Genomic DNA, 15374 nt, shown 5'->3' on the forward strand with positions numbered 1-15374 from the left:
GTGAAAAGGCAGACGATCATCGAAGTCCCTTTTCACTTTGCCCTCCAAGATCAATGCCTTCCTCTTGATCGGCAGTCCGGTCCGTTACCCTGGCCTGAGCCAGGCCTGTCTGGGTCTCCTATCCTCCAGAGCCCAGGCTCAATATTCTGCACACCTGGCCAGGTCCCCACCCTGCTCAGTAAGTGGCTTGGTCCTCTCCATAGACAAACGGGTCCCTGCCATATTAAAGCACACCAAAATCTTTCTTGAGCTAGCCTACTCCAGAATTCTCCATTTGCTTTTTCTCTAGTCCTCTACTACCAATTCCAAGAGGAGTGTCTGTGCCCCTTTTCCTCTTGCCTCCCTGCTTCCATCAACCTAGGAGGCTGATCTTCCAGAGGCCACCAGTGAGATCCAAGCATCTTCCTTCCATCCTTGAGGCAGGAGGCTGTTAGCATTTGGACCTGCCTCGGCCATACTGTCTTCCCTCTCAAACATTCACATGCACCCCACTTGACCTTCTACAACAATATCTTTCAAAAATTAGTTTTTATTTATGTGTATGAGTGTTTTGCAGTTCAGGCGTGCCTGGTGGTCCATGGGGTACCAGATGCCCTTTAACGGGAGTTATAGTAGGGTGTAAGCTCCCATGTGGGTACTGGGAACAGAACCTGGGTTTTTGCAAAGGCAAAAACAGCAAGTGCTCTTATGCACGGAGTCATCTCTCCAGGTCCTTACAATTACATCTCAAGGAGGAGTACACGCTCTGTGCAAAGTGTCCCTTAGACGATCAAACGTCACAAAGTGTAGTTACACAAACTCAGCTGTAGCCGGACTATCTAATCCTGTGGAACCACCGCATATATGAGGTCCATTATCAGCCAAGTGCTAAGTGATGCAGGACTTCACCACCTCTCTCCTCTGCAGCACCGCCCTCCCCTATAGCACCTCCCTCCCCTGCAGCACCTCCCTCATCCACAGTGTCTCCTGTATGAGGACTTCACACTCAGCCCTTTCCCTGCTGATCCTCCGCTGTTCGTGGAAACAACAGACACTTCATTCAGCAACTCCCCAAACCTACATATCTAGTTACCTCTGTCAAGAGTCTCTTTCCTTCCCGTCTGTTCACGTAAGTGATACTGGTCGAGGGCTGTGGGTTTCAAGCTATCACTAACTACAAGTGTGACCACAGGCACCTCTAGCTACATATATGAAGTCTCAGTTTCTTCCTCTGTAACCGGGGACAATCCGGTTCCCATCTTAGAGAATTTATGTAAGGGCTGAAGGAGATGAGTGGCAGGTGTTTGATGTTGCACCGACCCACCGCGGAGCTTAATACACTTGGATCCTCACTGTCATGTACTCTTTTTATCCAAATAGCTCCAGTCTGGAAAGCTGAAGACAAGCCAGTCAAGAGAACTGGCCAAGGAAAGGGACTGGGAAGATGGCTCCACAATTAAGAGGATTTGCTGCTCTTGTAGAGCTCTCGGGGGTTTGGATCCCAGGCCCCATGTCAGGAGCCTCACAACCGCCCATCCCTCCTACTCCATAAAATCCAATGCTGTCGGGGCTGGAGAGATGGCTCAGAGGTTAAGAGCACTGACTGTTCTTCCTGAAGTCCTGAGTTCAATTCCCAGCAACCACATGGTGGCTCACAACCATCTGTAATGAAATCTGGTGCCCTCTTCTGGCCTGCAGGTGTGCATGCAGACAGAACACTGTAAACAAAATAAATAAATAAATAAATAAATAAATAAATAAATAAATAAATAAATAAAACTTAAAAAAAAAATCCAATGCTGTCTTCTGGCTGCTGCGGGTACCAGCACACACATAGTGAACACATAAACAAATGTACACACACACGATGAATAAATAGCTGGAAAAACAACCTTCAACATTTCATTTTTTTAAAAAGTATGTGACAAAGCTGGAGAGATGGCCCAGTGGTTGAGAGCACCTGCTGCCCTAGTGGAGAACCTGGGTTCAGTTCCTGGCACCCACCTGTCAGCATAGAGCCACTTTGAACTCCAATTTCAGAGGCTCTGATGCCCTCTTCTGGCTTCTAAGGGCACCAGGCATGCACAGACATACATGTAGGCAAAATACACATACACGTAGGAAAAAAATTTTTTAGGATATGTCACACAAAATAAATAAATTAAAATGTGATTTTTAAAAAAGATCAGTAGTTCAAGGCCAGTCTTGGCTATACAACAAGTTTGAGGTCAGTCTAGGATGCATGAGATCCTAACCCCGCTTACCCACCCCCCCAAAAAGAAATTGAATCATGATTGCTCACACTTTTAATCCCAGAAGTCTTCAGGCAGAGATAGGTGACTATCTATGGGCTGAAAGCCAACCTGGTCTATGAATCGTGAGTTTCAGGCCAGCCAGGGCTACACAGAAGACCCGATTTCAAAATAGGGGAGGAGGAAGAAGAGGAGGAAAATAGTTGGTATCTTCTCAAGGATAACTAAAACTGGAATTCCTTTGTATGCCCTGCCGACCACAGGAATTTCCCCCTCAAGAATAAGCCTGGAACTGGGAGCCCACAGGGTCATTTACCTCCTAGTCCGGAGGGGAGTATTGACACAGCAAACCCATAGGACAGACATGTCCCCTTTGCTTCTCGTCAGGTTTAATGCAGGATTTCTTTTCTTCACCTCAAGTTTTATGGCTTCCTGCCACCTACGGATCCAGATGTAAAACTCCTAGCTACTTCTTCAGCACCAGCTTTGCCTGCACGCTGCCATGCTATGACAATGGACTAAACCTCTGAACTGTGAGCCAGCCATAATTAAATGATTTCCATTACAAGAGTAGCTGTGGTCATGGTGTCTCTTCACAGCAACAACAACCCTTACTAAGATGCTATGTTGTCATAGCTTTGTATAGTAATAAGCACATTAGCATCTGGGGTGTGTTTTTGACGAATTCTTCATTTATCAGTCAGATGATTTGTCTCTGCTCACACTCCCTGACTTGATCTACTTTTATATTAATATAGTCACATAAGGTTTAATGCTTAATGTTTTTATGAGATATCTTTTGTCATTTTACTTCAAGCTTGTTTCTTTGTATTTAAAGTTAATTTTTTTCTGAACAGAATATAGTTGGGCCCTGATTTGCTTTTCAGTTTTTTTCTTATTGTTGTTTTGTTTTTCTTTGTGTAGCCTTCTCTGCTCTCCTGGAACTCACTCTGTAGCCCAGGCTGGCCTTGAACTCACAGATATTTACCTGCTCTGCCTCCTGAGTGCTGGGATCAAAGGTGTGCACCATTATTCCAGCCGCCCCTTGCGTTTTCTAACCCATCTGATTTTAATGTTGTTGTTGACCCGGTTGGGCTTAGTTTTTGTTTTGTTTTGTTGTTGTTTTAGGTTTTTGCTTGTTTTGTTTTTATTTGTTTGTTTGTTTTTGAGACAGGGTTTCTCTGTAGCTTTGGAGCCTGTCCTGGAACTCCCTCTGTAGACCAGCCTGGCCTCAAACTCACAGAGATCCACCTGCCTTTGCTTCCTGACTGCTGGGATTAAAGGTGTGTGTCACCAACGCACAGGTTTTTTTTAAAAATCTTTTTCGATTTATTTGTTTTATTCTATATGTATGGGTGCCTTGCCTGCATGTATGTATATGCACCACTTGCGTGCCTGGTGCCATCAGAAGCCAGAAGAGAATGTCCAGTTGTGAAAGAGTTAACTGCCGGGTCATTTCTCCATCTCCTTTCTTTGGTTTCCTCTCCTTTCCTCTGAGACAGGGTCTCATGCAGCCCACACTGGCCTCAACAGGGTAGCAGAGGATGACCTTGAACTTCTGATCCTCCTGCCTCTGCCTCCAGAGTGGTGGAATTACAGGTTCATGCCACCACACATGGCATTCAACACACTGGTTTTTTTTTTTTTAAGCATATCTTATTTCTGAATTCATTTAAAACTTGTCATAGGCTGTTCATATTTGACTTCAAAGAGCTCATTGATTTTTCCCTGAAAAATAGAAACATAAGACCCATAATATTTTTATTCTTAGAATTGGAGTCCAATAATACACCAAGTGAAATCTTATGTTTCTATGGGAGACGCATACATGTGCATGCATGTACAGGACCACTGATGCCGGAAGAGAGCACTGGATTCCCCTGGAGCTGGAGCTGCTTGACGTGGGTGCTGGGAACCAAACCCCAGTCCTCAATGGCAGAGCCATCTGAAGGAGCAGAGCAAACTCCATTTTGAGAAAGAACTCCATTTCAGACAGGACCTAACTCATTAACATCCCCTAGAAACTGGGCCGGCCCTGGTCAAAGTGACCCACCAGGTGTCCAAACAACATCTGCTTGCTTCAAATGTCCTTGAAGGTACCTGATTAACCACTGTTTTGAAAATCTTGTCTGCTGACAGTCACTTTTTGAAATTCCCCTATACCCCAACCAACAAATTCAAAAGTTGTATACTTTTATGCAATCCCCAAATGCCAAGGCTTGTGCCACCTTGCCTTGTGCCCCCTGCCTTGTGCCACCCTGCTTGCAGTTTTTCACTTTTAAAATCCCCTTACCCTGAAGCCTTGGGATCATTTTCCCCCACCCACTGCATTGGTGAATTGGATTACAGTCGGAGGTAGCTAACTTGACATCAATTAACCCAAATGCATTGGCATCGGATCCTGGCTCTCTGGCGGTCTTGTTCGAGGGTCCCATGATGCAGACACAGTACATCCATCCCTCTCGCCCCAGAGTCCTAGCTTTCCTTCACATTTCAGTTCAGCTTCTCTTCGTTTTGTGCCTGCCTACAACCCTGTGGTTTTCAAACTGGATTTTTTGGACAGTCTCATGTTTCCTAGGTTGGTCTCAGACTTTTGATACACCCAAAGAAGATCAAAACTTCTGATCCTTCTGTCTTCATATCCTAGTGATGAGATCATAGGCGTGCACCACCAGGCCCAGTATACACGGTGCTGGGGGTGGAACCCAGGGCTTTGCATACGCTGAGCAAGCACTCAACCATCTGTGCCGTATCTCCACCTTTGAGTTCTGGAATTCTAGACTATTTGCTGTTAGACTGGTATCCTCACTGGGGAGCGACATACGAGCACTCCTCCATCACGATTTTACTCACATCTTCCCCTAAGAACCTACTGATTTCCAAAGAATTTAAAAAGTCTGGAGAGATGGCTCAGTGGTTAAGAGCACTGACTGCTCTTCCAGAGGTCCTGAGTTCAATTCTCAGCAACCACATTGTGGCTCACAATCATCTGTAATGAGATCTGGCGCCCTCCTCTGGTGTGCGGGCATACATGGAGGCAGAATGTTATATATATTATAAATAAATAAATCTTTAAAAAAATGTAAAAAGTCAAGGAATAGTATCTTTCTTATTTCTCAACAGATTTACTATCTCTGGCCCTTGTCTTTCCATAAATCCAAAGGCTTGGTACAACTCCCATCCAAGCTTGAGTTCTCACTTCATCATTTCCAGCCCTTAGTCCCTCTGGAGACAAGTGCAGCTTTAATTCACCTGAAATTTCTTAAACTTTGAAATCCAATTCCCCTAGACACTGAGCGCTAGGCCAGCAAGACGTATGCATTTGATCAGTTAGTCAGTGTGCCAGCTTGCCTTCTGCTGCTGTGATAAAAACACTACAACTTGGGGAGGAAAGGGTTTATTTCAACTTCCGGTTTCCAGTTCATAAACCAGGGCAGGACTGGAGGAAGGGACTGAAGCAGAGACCGTGGAGGATACGACTTACTGACTTGCTTTTCTATACAACCTACCGACCACCTGCCCAAGGACAGCACCTCCCACAGTGAGCCACAGTGAGCTGGGTCCTTCAACATCAATCACGTCAGTCTGATGGAGGCGCTTTCACAGCTGAGATTCCCTCTTTCAGCCTGTGACAAGCTGACAAAAGCTGACCAGTTCAGTCAGTTAATGAGGCAAGAAGAGGACACTGGATCCCCTGGAGCTGGGGTGACAGCTGTTTTGTGTTGACACAGGGTCTCAAGTGGCCCAGGATGGCCTCTAACCTACTATTTGCCTAGTATGACAGTTTGAATGAGAATGGCCCCCATAGGCTCGTATGTTTGAAAACTTGGTCCCCATCAGTAGAACTGTTTGAGAAGGACTTGGCCTGGTTGGAGGAGATGTGGCATGGGGGCGGGGTAAGTCTTGAGGGTTCAGAAGACTTACCCCATTCCCAGTGTGTGCTCCGAATCTGCCTTCAGTTAGAGATGGGAACTCTCAGCTATTCCTGCAGCAATGCCTTCAGTCTGCCACCATGGGCTCTAACCCAATTACATGCTTTCTTTAAAACTTGCTCTGGTTCATAGTGTTCTGTTGTGGCAAGAGAAGAGTAACTAAATCACATATAATGGTCATGGATTCCTGAGCCTTCTGCCTCCATCTCCCGAGAGATGGCATTAAAGCTATGTGCCACCACTCCCTGATGGAGCCCTTGGCAGGATGGTTGGTTTTAATGTCCAACTTGCCACAAATTGGAACCACCTAAACTGGGAGCCTCACCTGAAGAACTGTCCCAGTCACCTTGACTGATGTGGGAAGACCCACCCCATTTGGGGGCAGCACCTTTCAGTAACCACTCAGATAAAAAAAAAAAGGGGGGGTACCCCTTTAATGGAAAACTGTTCCTCTCCTCTTTTCTTGCTTGACCTCCCTCTGCTAATTCCTTCCCTGACAGCAGGACCAGCGCCCCCTGCACTTTTATGGTGGAGTAGGGACTAGAAGCTCTCCGGGAACCTTTGAGCTCCTGGTGTCAGGCTGGAACTACTGAGGCACCCGTCTTGGGGACCGACTAGCTACTGGTTGTCACCCACCGGTGAGAGACAGTTGTTCTAGAGCTACTCTGACTGTTGAGGCTCCCAGACTCAAGGACCAAGTGACTGCTGGATTCTCAGGTGTGATTCGGCTGTTGTTTCTGTTTTAAAGCTCATTTAGGGGCTGGAGAGATGGCTCAGTGGTTAAGAGCACAGGCTGCTCTTCCAGAGGTCCTGAGTTCATTTCCCAGTAACCACAGGGTGGCTCCCAAGCATCTATAATGAGATCTGGTGCCCTCTTCTGGGATAAAGGTGTACATGCAGATGGAACACTCATTAAAATATTTTTTTTAATTAAAAAAATGGTCATTTAAATTCTGATTTTACACACATACACGTTTATCTCCTTGGTTCTGTTCATCTAGAGAACCCTTACTAAAACATTCTTTTTCATTTTTCCATTTTGTTTTTCTTGTGTGTGGGAGGGAGGACTGCACCATCGTGAGCGTATGGAAGCCAGAGGACTTGTGGGGAGCTGATGCTCTCCTTCCATCATATGTGTTGATGGGGTTGAACTCAGGTTGCCAGGCTGGTGGCAGATGCCTTTACCTGCTGAGCCATGTCATCATTGGCTGTGGCTCTCTTGTTTTAAAAGACAAATCACTTTCCAGTTGATGGCTACACTGGGTTGCCTTTCTGAGCCTTAGGCCACTTCATTTGCTTAATTAATTGTGTGTGTGCATGCATGTGTGTGTATGCCTGGGTGTATGTATGTGTACTATATGCATCTAGGAGACTGCAGAGGCCAGGAAAGGGCATGGGATTCCCTGAAACTAGAGTTACAGATAGTTATTAGCAATGGCTCTGAACACTGGTCCTCTGCAAGAACAAGAAGTTTCCTTAGCTGCTGAACCAGCCCTCTAGCCCCACTTCATCAGGGATGGTTGCTATACATTTTGACCAGAGTTTCCAAGTGTTATCTGTGGGTGGCTAGCGATCTGCAACTTACCCGGCTGAGACCAGACTGGAACGCCGCCCCATTCAGGAATAGACTAGCCTTTATTGAGTATCTTCTGATACTAGGTGTGTGTTACATCAGACAAAGCAGATATGCTGGCTCCATTGAGGTCATGCTGTGGCTCCAGATCCAGCAAGACAGAAGCACGCTGAAGTTGGGGACGTGGAGAGGACTGTGAGGACCTAGACATCAACACCCTAGAAACATTTTGCTGGAGACCGGCTTTGTAACCTCCGTCCCTGTAGCCCTGAGTTCCCCTAACAAGCCTCCTCCTTTTCTTCCCTCCTCCTTCCCATGCTTCCTTCTAGAAACATGTGCTTTTTACTCCAGTGAGGATCCGTAGTTTACTAGAGTGTTGTGGATTCATGCTAACTTCCCCATTAATTAACTCCTGGTGAAAGCTAACACCATTTCATCTGGTATTCTTTCTTTTTTTTTTTTCAACCAGGTGGTGGCAGGGCACGCCTTTAATTCCAGCACTTGGCAGGCAGGGACAGGCGGATCTCTGGGAGTTTGAGGCTAGCCTGGTCTACAGAGTGAGTTCCAGAACAGGAGCAAGTCTTCAAAGCTACAGAGAAACCCTGTCTCTAAAAAACAAAACAAAACAATCTATATTTATTTCCTTTGTGTGCCTGTGTATGTATGTGTTCACACATACAAGCATGCCTGCCTTCCTTCCTCTCTTCCTCCCTCCCTCCCTCTCTCTCTCTCTCTCTCTTTTTCCCCTCCCTCCCTCCCTCCCTCCCTCCTTCCTTTCTCTTTTTGGATCTAGGACTCATGTAGCACAGGCTGCCCTCAGACTCACAGACTCACTATGTAGCTGAGGATGACCAAGAACTCGTTTCTCTCTGGTCTTCACTTCTCCAGAGCTGGGATTACGTGGTTTAAAGCGTGCTAGGGATCAGACCTGGGCTTCACTCACGCTGGGCAGGCAGTCTGTCTCTGTTTTGTATTCTGAAGAATGCACTGTGACATATCTTTCGTCCACTCTGCAGTCTCTTAGGGGAGCTGTCAACAGAGACCCTGGCTTAGCCAAGGTAATTGCTCTCTTTAGAGGCAGCACTTCCCAAATATCCAGCCTGAAGTTTGCTCCTCAGTGAAGCAGGTCCCCTGATTATGTGGGTTTTTTACTTTAATTTCTTTCTTTTTTTTTTTAAAGATTTATTTATATATTTAATAAGTATACAACATTCTGCTTCCATGTATTCCCACATGCCAGAAGAGGGCACCAGATCTCATTACAGATGGTTGTGAGCCACCATGTGGTTGCTGGGAATTGAACTCAGGACCTCTGGAAGAGCAGTCAGTGCTCTTAACCACTGAGCCATCTCTCCAGCCCCCTTTAATTTCTTTTTTAGATTTATTTGTTTTCTATGTATGAGCATTCTGCTTACAGATGTGTATGTGCACGGCACACATCTTGGTGCACACGTTGGTCGGAAGAGGGTGTCAGATTCCCTGGAACTGGGGTTGTGGGTGGTTGTGAGTACTATGTGGGCGCTGAAACCGAACTAGGGCCCCTTCTTTGCAAGACCGCAAGTGCTCTAACCACAGAGCCATCTCTCTAGCCCTTATTTATGTCTGTTTCATACCAAAGAAAACAGCTTTAGCAGAAAGCACTTTCCCGAGACCACACAGTGATTACCGTTGTTTCCTGCTCAGCGTGGGTCCCAGGGACCTGTGCTTGCTCCCTTTTCCCACTGAAGCCACAGCATGGGAATACCCATTTTGAGCTATGTACAGAAATGGAAGACAGAGGTCAAGGGGGCAGAGGGACCGCAAGATTGTTACAAGATGTTATATAGTTGGTCCTAGACGTTCAGAGAAGAGTCCTTGGAATCATTTGTTTGATGTGAGGTTCAAAAACTAGGAGTGTTTCAGACTTCCTAAAGCGGGGCCGGAGATCTAGCAGAGATTGCTAATCTCCTGTACCTTTCTTCCATCTCTGAGGGAAGAAAAACCTGTCTCGTCCAGGACCGCAAATTAGACTGGCTGGTGCTCTGGCGCCATCTCGTGGTAACTACTCGCAGTACATCGTGCTGATGACAAGTTATCTAGAATAGCCCATATCCCTTGAGCTCTAGGGGAAGGAGCCAAACTGTTAGGACCCTGCTGGGAAGAGGCTGGTGGGGGTGGGAAGGTTCAATGGATAAACCACCTGTTGCCAAGCTCGAGGACTAGTGTTTCAGTGGTGGGAAATTGTTCTCTCTTCATGTGTGTGAGCACATAAACAAATAACGTATCTTTGGAAAAAGAACTCAGTTTCTGTTTAGCGCTGGCTGTCCTGGTACTTGCTCGGTAGACCAGGCGGGCCTCGAACTCAGAGATCTGTTTGCCTCTGCCTCCCCAGTGCTGGGATCCGGCTGAGAGCTTGCTGCTTTGACAGAAGACCCAAGTTCAGTTTCCAGAACCCACACTGGGCAACTGGCAACTTCCTGTAACTCCAGCTCCAGGGGATCTGAAGGCCACTTCTGGCCTCCACCGGCACACATGTGCACAACACACCCACCCCTTATACGTATAATTTTTACATATACATAATTACAGATAATTTTTCAAAAAAAGAATTTGGAATTTGGCTTCAAATAGAATTAGATCCTCATTCTACTCTGTATTGGCTGAGTGACCTCGGGCAAGTCCCTTCATTTCCCTGAATATCATTTTCCTCATTTGTAAAGTGGAGAGCATGCGTATACCAGCCCCTCCTTATACCCAGGGCCTGTTTAACACGAAGCCTGGAAAGCTTTAGATGTTTATCTTATGCAGAAGGCACTTCATAGTCAAAGGCAGGGAGTAGGGTGTGCGAGCATGCGGAAGACAATAGCAACAGCTCCTCCCTCTTCCCTGGGTCTCAGCTGGGCAGTCCCTGCAGCAGGGCAGGGCAGCGGATAAGCCAGCTTGGAGGTATTTATTTTAAAGATGTGTGTGTGTGTGTGTGTGTGTGTACTTGTAAGTGCAGGTGCCTTCAGAGGCAAAGAAAGGGCATCAGGTCCCTGGTTGTAGTCCCAGACACTTGTGAGCTGCTCATCTGGGTGCAGGGTCCTGAACTCTGGTCCTCAGCAAGAGCAGCAAGGGCTCTTAATGACTGAGTCATTTCTCCAGCTGTTTGTTTTTAATTTCTTGCTTTGTAGCCTAGGCCGGCCTAGAAATTACAGTCCTTCCACTTCAGCATCCTGAGTGTTGAGATTCCAGGCATGCCCACCACACCTACCTCAAAGAGAAATATCCATCTGTCCGTCTGTCTGTCTATCTAATAGATATAGAACAAGAGAGGAGCCAGATCCCTCCCGGGAGCCGCTGCCCATCCTCAGCTGAGTGCAGCCCTCTGCAGGTTTGCTCCCCTGGACTGTGGCTGTCTCTTGTGCCCAGGAAACACCCTAAACACCAATTACCTGCTCGCACCTCTCCTTTCTTCAAGGTCTCACTATGTGGATCAGGCTAGCCTCCAACTACCTCTGCCTTCAGCACCACATCCTTTCTCCAGCATCTCTGAACAGCCGCACCTGGCTCTGGTTCTGTCTGCCGGCCCACAGATGCACCTGACTCTTCCCTGGTCCTGAGCCAGCACCCACCACCTGCAGGGCGGTGTCCTAGCTCTGTTCTCTTGGTTTCCTTCTGTCTCTTTAACTGTTCCTTTTAGGAGTTCCTACTCTGCACACCCAGGCTTGGCTCCTCAAAGGTCTGTCCTGCCCTTCTCTTTCCACTTGTCCTGCTCTTCCAGAACCATGCATGCATTAGTTTTTAGAATTATTATGATGATTATTTGTGTGTGATATGTGACTATACCCACCTTGATGACCCTATAGATTGCCTGGTGGCTTGCTTGTTTTGTTTGTGACAGGGTCTCATGTTGCCCAGGCTGACCTCAAACTTCCTATGTACAAGATGAGCTTGAACTCCTGATCTCCTGCCTTTGCCTCCTGAGTGCTGGGATTACAGACATGCGCCACATGCCTGTATTCGATAGTGCTGAGGATGGAACCCAGGGCTTTGAGCGTACAAGGCAAGCACCCTGCCAACTGAGCTACACCCGCAGTCCCTCTCCTTGACCATCTGATCTACCCCACTGGCTTTAATTACCAGCTGCTTTGTTTTTCCCAGGGCTACACAGAGAAACCCTGTCTCAAAATAAATAAATAAATAAATAAATAAATAAATAAATAAATAAATAAATAAATGGAAATTTGTTTTTACTGGGCTACACAGAGAAACCCTGTCTTAAAAGTTGCTTTTAAGGACTGGAGAGATGGCTCAGAGGTTAAGAGCATTGCCTGCTCTTCCAAAGATTCTGAGTTCAATTCCCGGCAACCACATGGTGACTCACAACCATCTGTAATGAGGTCTGGTGCCCTCTTCTGGCCTTCAGGCATACACACAGACAGAACATTGTATACATATTAATAAATAGATATTTTTTTAAAAAGTTGCTTTTAATTATTTGAGTGTGTGTGTGTGCGCGCTTGCACGTGTGCACGCACCATAGCTCCTGTATTGAGGTCAGAGGACAACTTTTAGGAACTGCTTCTCTCCTTCCACCATGTGGGTTCAGAGGACAAGATTCAGGCCATCAGGTTTGTCCACAAGCACTTTTACCTACTAAATCAATCTCACTGGCCTAGCCACAGTAAAACCTCCCTCTGCCTCTCCCCTCTCCACTGTAGGCCACACTAGGCTGATCCAGTTTCAAAGAGAAACAGAATCAGGCGGTGGTGGCTCACACCCTTAATCCCAGTACTTGGAAGTCACACACCTTTAATCCCAACACTAGAGAGGTGGAGACAAGAAGGGATTTGGCTGGGCAGAGAGAGGAATATAAGGTGGGAGGAGACAGGAGCTCAAGGCATTCAATCTGAGGATTTGTGGGAACAGGATCTTGCCCCCTTGGTTCTGAGGATTTCGTAGAGGTAAGAACTCGTGGCCGCTGCTCTGCTTCTCTGATCCTTCGGTCCTTACCCTCTAATATCTGATTCCAGGTTATTGTTATTTTGATTTTTTCAAGATAAGGTTTCTCTGTAGCTTTGAAGCCTGTCCTGGAACTAGCTCTGTAGACCAGGCTGGCCTGGAACTAGCTCTTGTAGACCAGGCTGGCCTCAAACTCACAGAGATCCGCTTGCCTCTGTCTCCCAAATGCTGAGTTTAAAGGCGCGCGCCATCACCGCCCGGCTCCAGGTTTTTATTATTAAGATCAATTAGAATTCACACAACAGTTACTCAAGATCATTTCCCATCCTATGACTTTGTCATTTTAGAGAGTTGATACTATTTTTTTTTATTTAATAAGACCAATTTACAAGTTCTGAGGGACTAAAGGTGTAACCATGCTTGGAAGACCATTGTTCTGCCTACTGTCAGCCTCTCTCTGGTCCCTAACTATTCATGGCGCCTAGTCCTCAGCCCACTCAAACCCCACATCTCTTCTAAGTCTCTTCAGGAGAAGAATTTCAAATCCCATCACTGAATTGACCTGTGCTAGGCGTTCGATGAGACTCATCGACCACAGTTTATTCTCTGTGGACGCACAGAGCTAGACGCAAGTCCTTGTCTCCCCAGATACCGTGGTAGAATGGATGGAGCCACGACGAGGACAGGCGGCCCCATGCAGAAGGAGAGAGTGGAAGAAAGAGTTCCAAACAGTTTCAAAGGAAGATTGACCTAGGAATGGTCAATCCCCCGTGGTTCATGGACGACCCCACCCACCCCACCCGAGACAGTTTCCTTCTCTATGAAAGTAGCACGCATGTGCAGCTGTGTAGTTTCCTGCTGGCGGGATTTGCAGATGTGACTTCCCTTTCATTTGGTCCTCTCTCCCTCTCAGTCCACACTCCAGTGCTTTTCTTCTGGTGTTAAATTCTCAAACACCTTGTGGGTCTCTTATGAATGCTCTGGGCGTTCATTCCGTTAGATTCCTTTATGGGTCTTCCCTAGATAATGCCCCCACTTCCTTCCTTCCTCTCCTCCTCCCTCCCCTCCCCTCCCCTCCACTGCTTGACCCTCCCCTCCCCTTTTCTCCTCTCCCTTTGGGAATCTGAGAGTCACCCTGTGTAGCCCAAGGTTACCTAGTCCTGAGAAGCCTTGAACTTGTGATTCTCCTGCCTCAGCCTCTTGAGTGCTGGGACCACAGGCATGTGCCACTGTTCTCAACTTAGATAGTCTGCCTGTTTTAAATTAAAAGTGTAGATTCGTTAAAAATGAGAGTAAAAGCATTTGGGTGCCTGATATAGGCTGAGAGCAGGCTGAAGTCAACACATGGGCCAAGAGTCAAAAGCCTATGTTTTATTTTTGGCTTCCACTGAGATAATAGAGAGATGTGTGTTAATCTCAAAAGCATTTTCTCTCAGAGAATGCTCTGACCTTTTCATCGTATTAGCAACAGATCTCTGACCTATTGCCTCAGCTTTTTCTCTGAAACACACTTTCCTGATGGTGAAGACTTTTATTTTAAAATCAGTGCGGTCTGAGTAGGCTGATAATTCCCCAACCATCAGGTCCTAGGCTTATTGGTTAGTTCTTCTGAGTCATGGGCTTGTTATGTTGCCCAGGCTGGTTTCCAACTCCTGGGTTCAAGCAATCCTCCTGCCTCAGACTTCCACATATCTGAGACTACAAGCTCACAGTACCACGCTCAGCTCTGATAAAAAGAATCACTAATATGTATCATAAAGCAGATACAAGATATTTTACATTCCTAGAAGTGCTTCTCTGTAGTCCCATCCTGCATCTAAAATATTTAACAAGGGGTATGTACTTTAGGTAGTTTTTATAACATTTGTGTGTGTGTGTGTGTGTGTGTGTGTGTGTCCATGCCACGTGGTCAGGGGAACTTGTGGAAGTCGGTTCTCTCCAGCATGGGAATTTCAGGACTGAACTTAGCCTTAGCTTGTCAGGTTTGGTGTCCAGCACCTTTATCTGCTGAGCCATCTTGCCAGCCTGTGATACACTTCCCATTGCATTATTTGACCCAAATGTGGTGGTGAACACACCTGTAATTCCAGCAGCACCCAGGAGGTGGTAGAGGACGGGTGACCTGAAATTTAAGGTCATCTCTGCTAGGTGGTAATTTGAGACCAGGGTGGGTTAGACACTTTGAATAAATCAGATAAACAAGAGGAAGTCTCCCATTTCCTAGTGAAGGCCTTTAGTAGGGGTAGCAAGATGTGAAGGCCTTTAGTAGGGGTAGCAAGGTCACCAGCCAACCGCTGAACCGACACCGGAGCCACAGAATCAGATCCTACCATGATACCTTTTCGGGGTCAGTAAAGGTTTCAGAGGTGCGTGTTAGCCTGAGGTCTCCACTCAGTGACAGTATGAGCCATGGCTAGAGCAGGAGAGGCCCAGGAAGCTGCCCTCTCTCAAACTCTGAGAACAAGAGAAAGGGATTGGTGGCCATGGGTGACACATCTGGGAAGAAGCAGAAACCACAGCAGGACCAGGACGGCACAGCTGGTGTACACGGTGATTTGCAAATCTGGGCCACTTCCTGTTCAGAAACCAGTGATGAAATATGCTTGGGCAACTTGGGCCTCGACGGGCACATCAAAGGGAGGTTCCCACCTTAATTTCAGGCCTAAGGATGCTCTTTGCAGATCTGTTGGGGCCACACAGCTGAATATTTCAGGA

The sequence above is a fragment of the Myodes glareolus genome, chromosome 3, assembly GCF_982192425.1.
Source record: "Myodes glareolus chromosome 3, mMyoGla1.1, whole genome shotgun sequence".
NCBI classification, from domain to species: Eukaryota; Metazoa; Chordata; class Mammalia; order Rodentia; family Cricetidae; genus Myodes; species Myodes glareolus.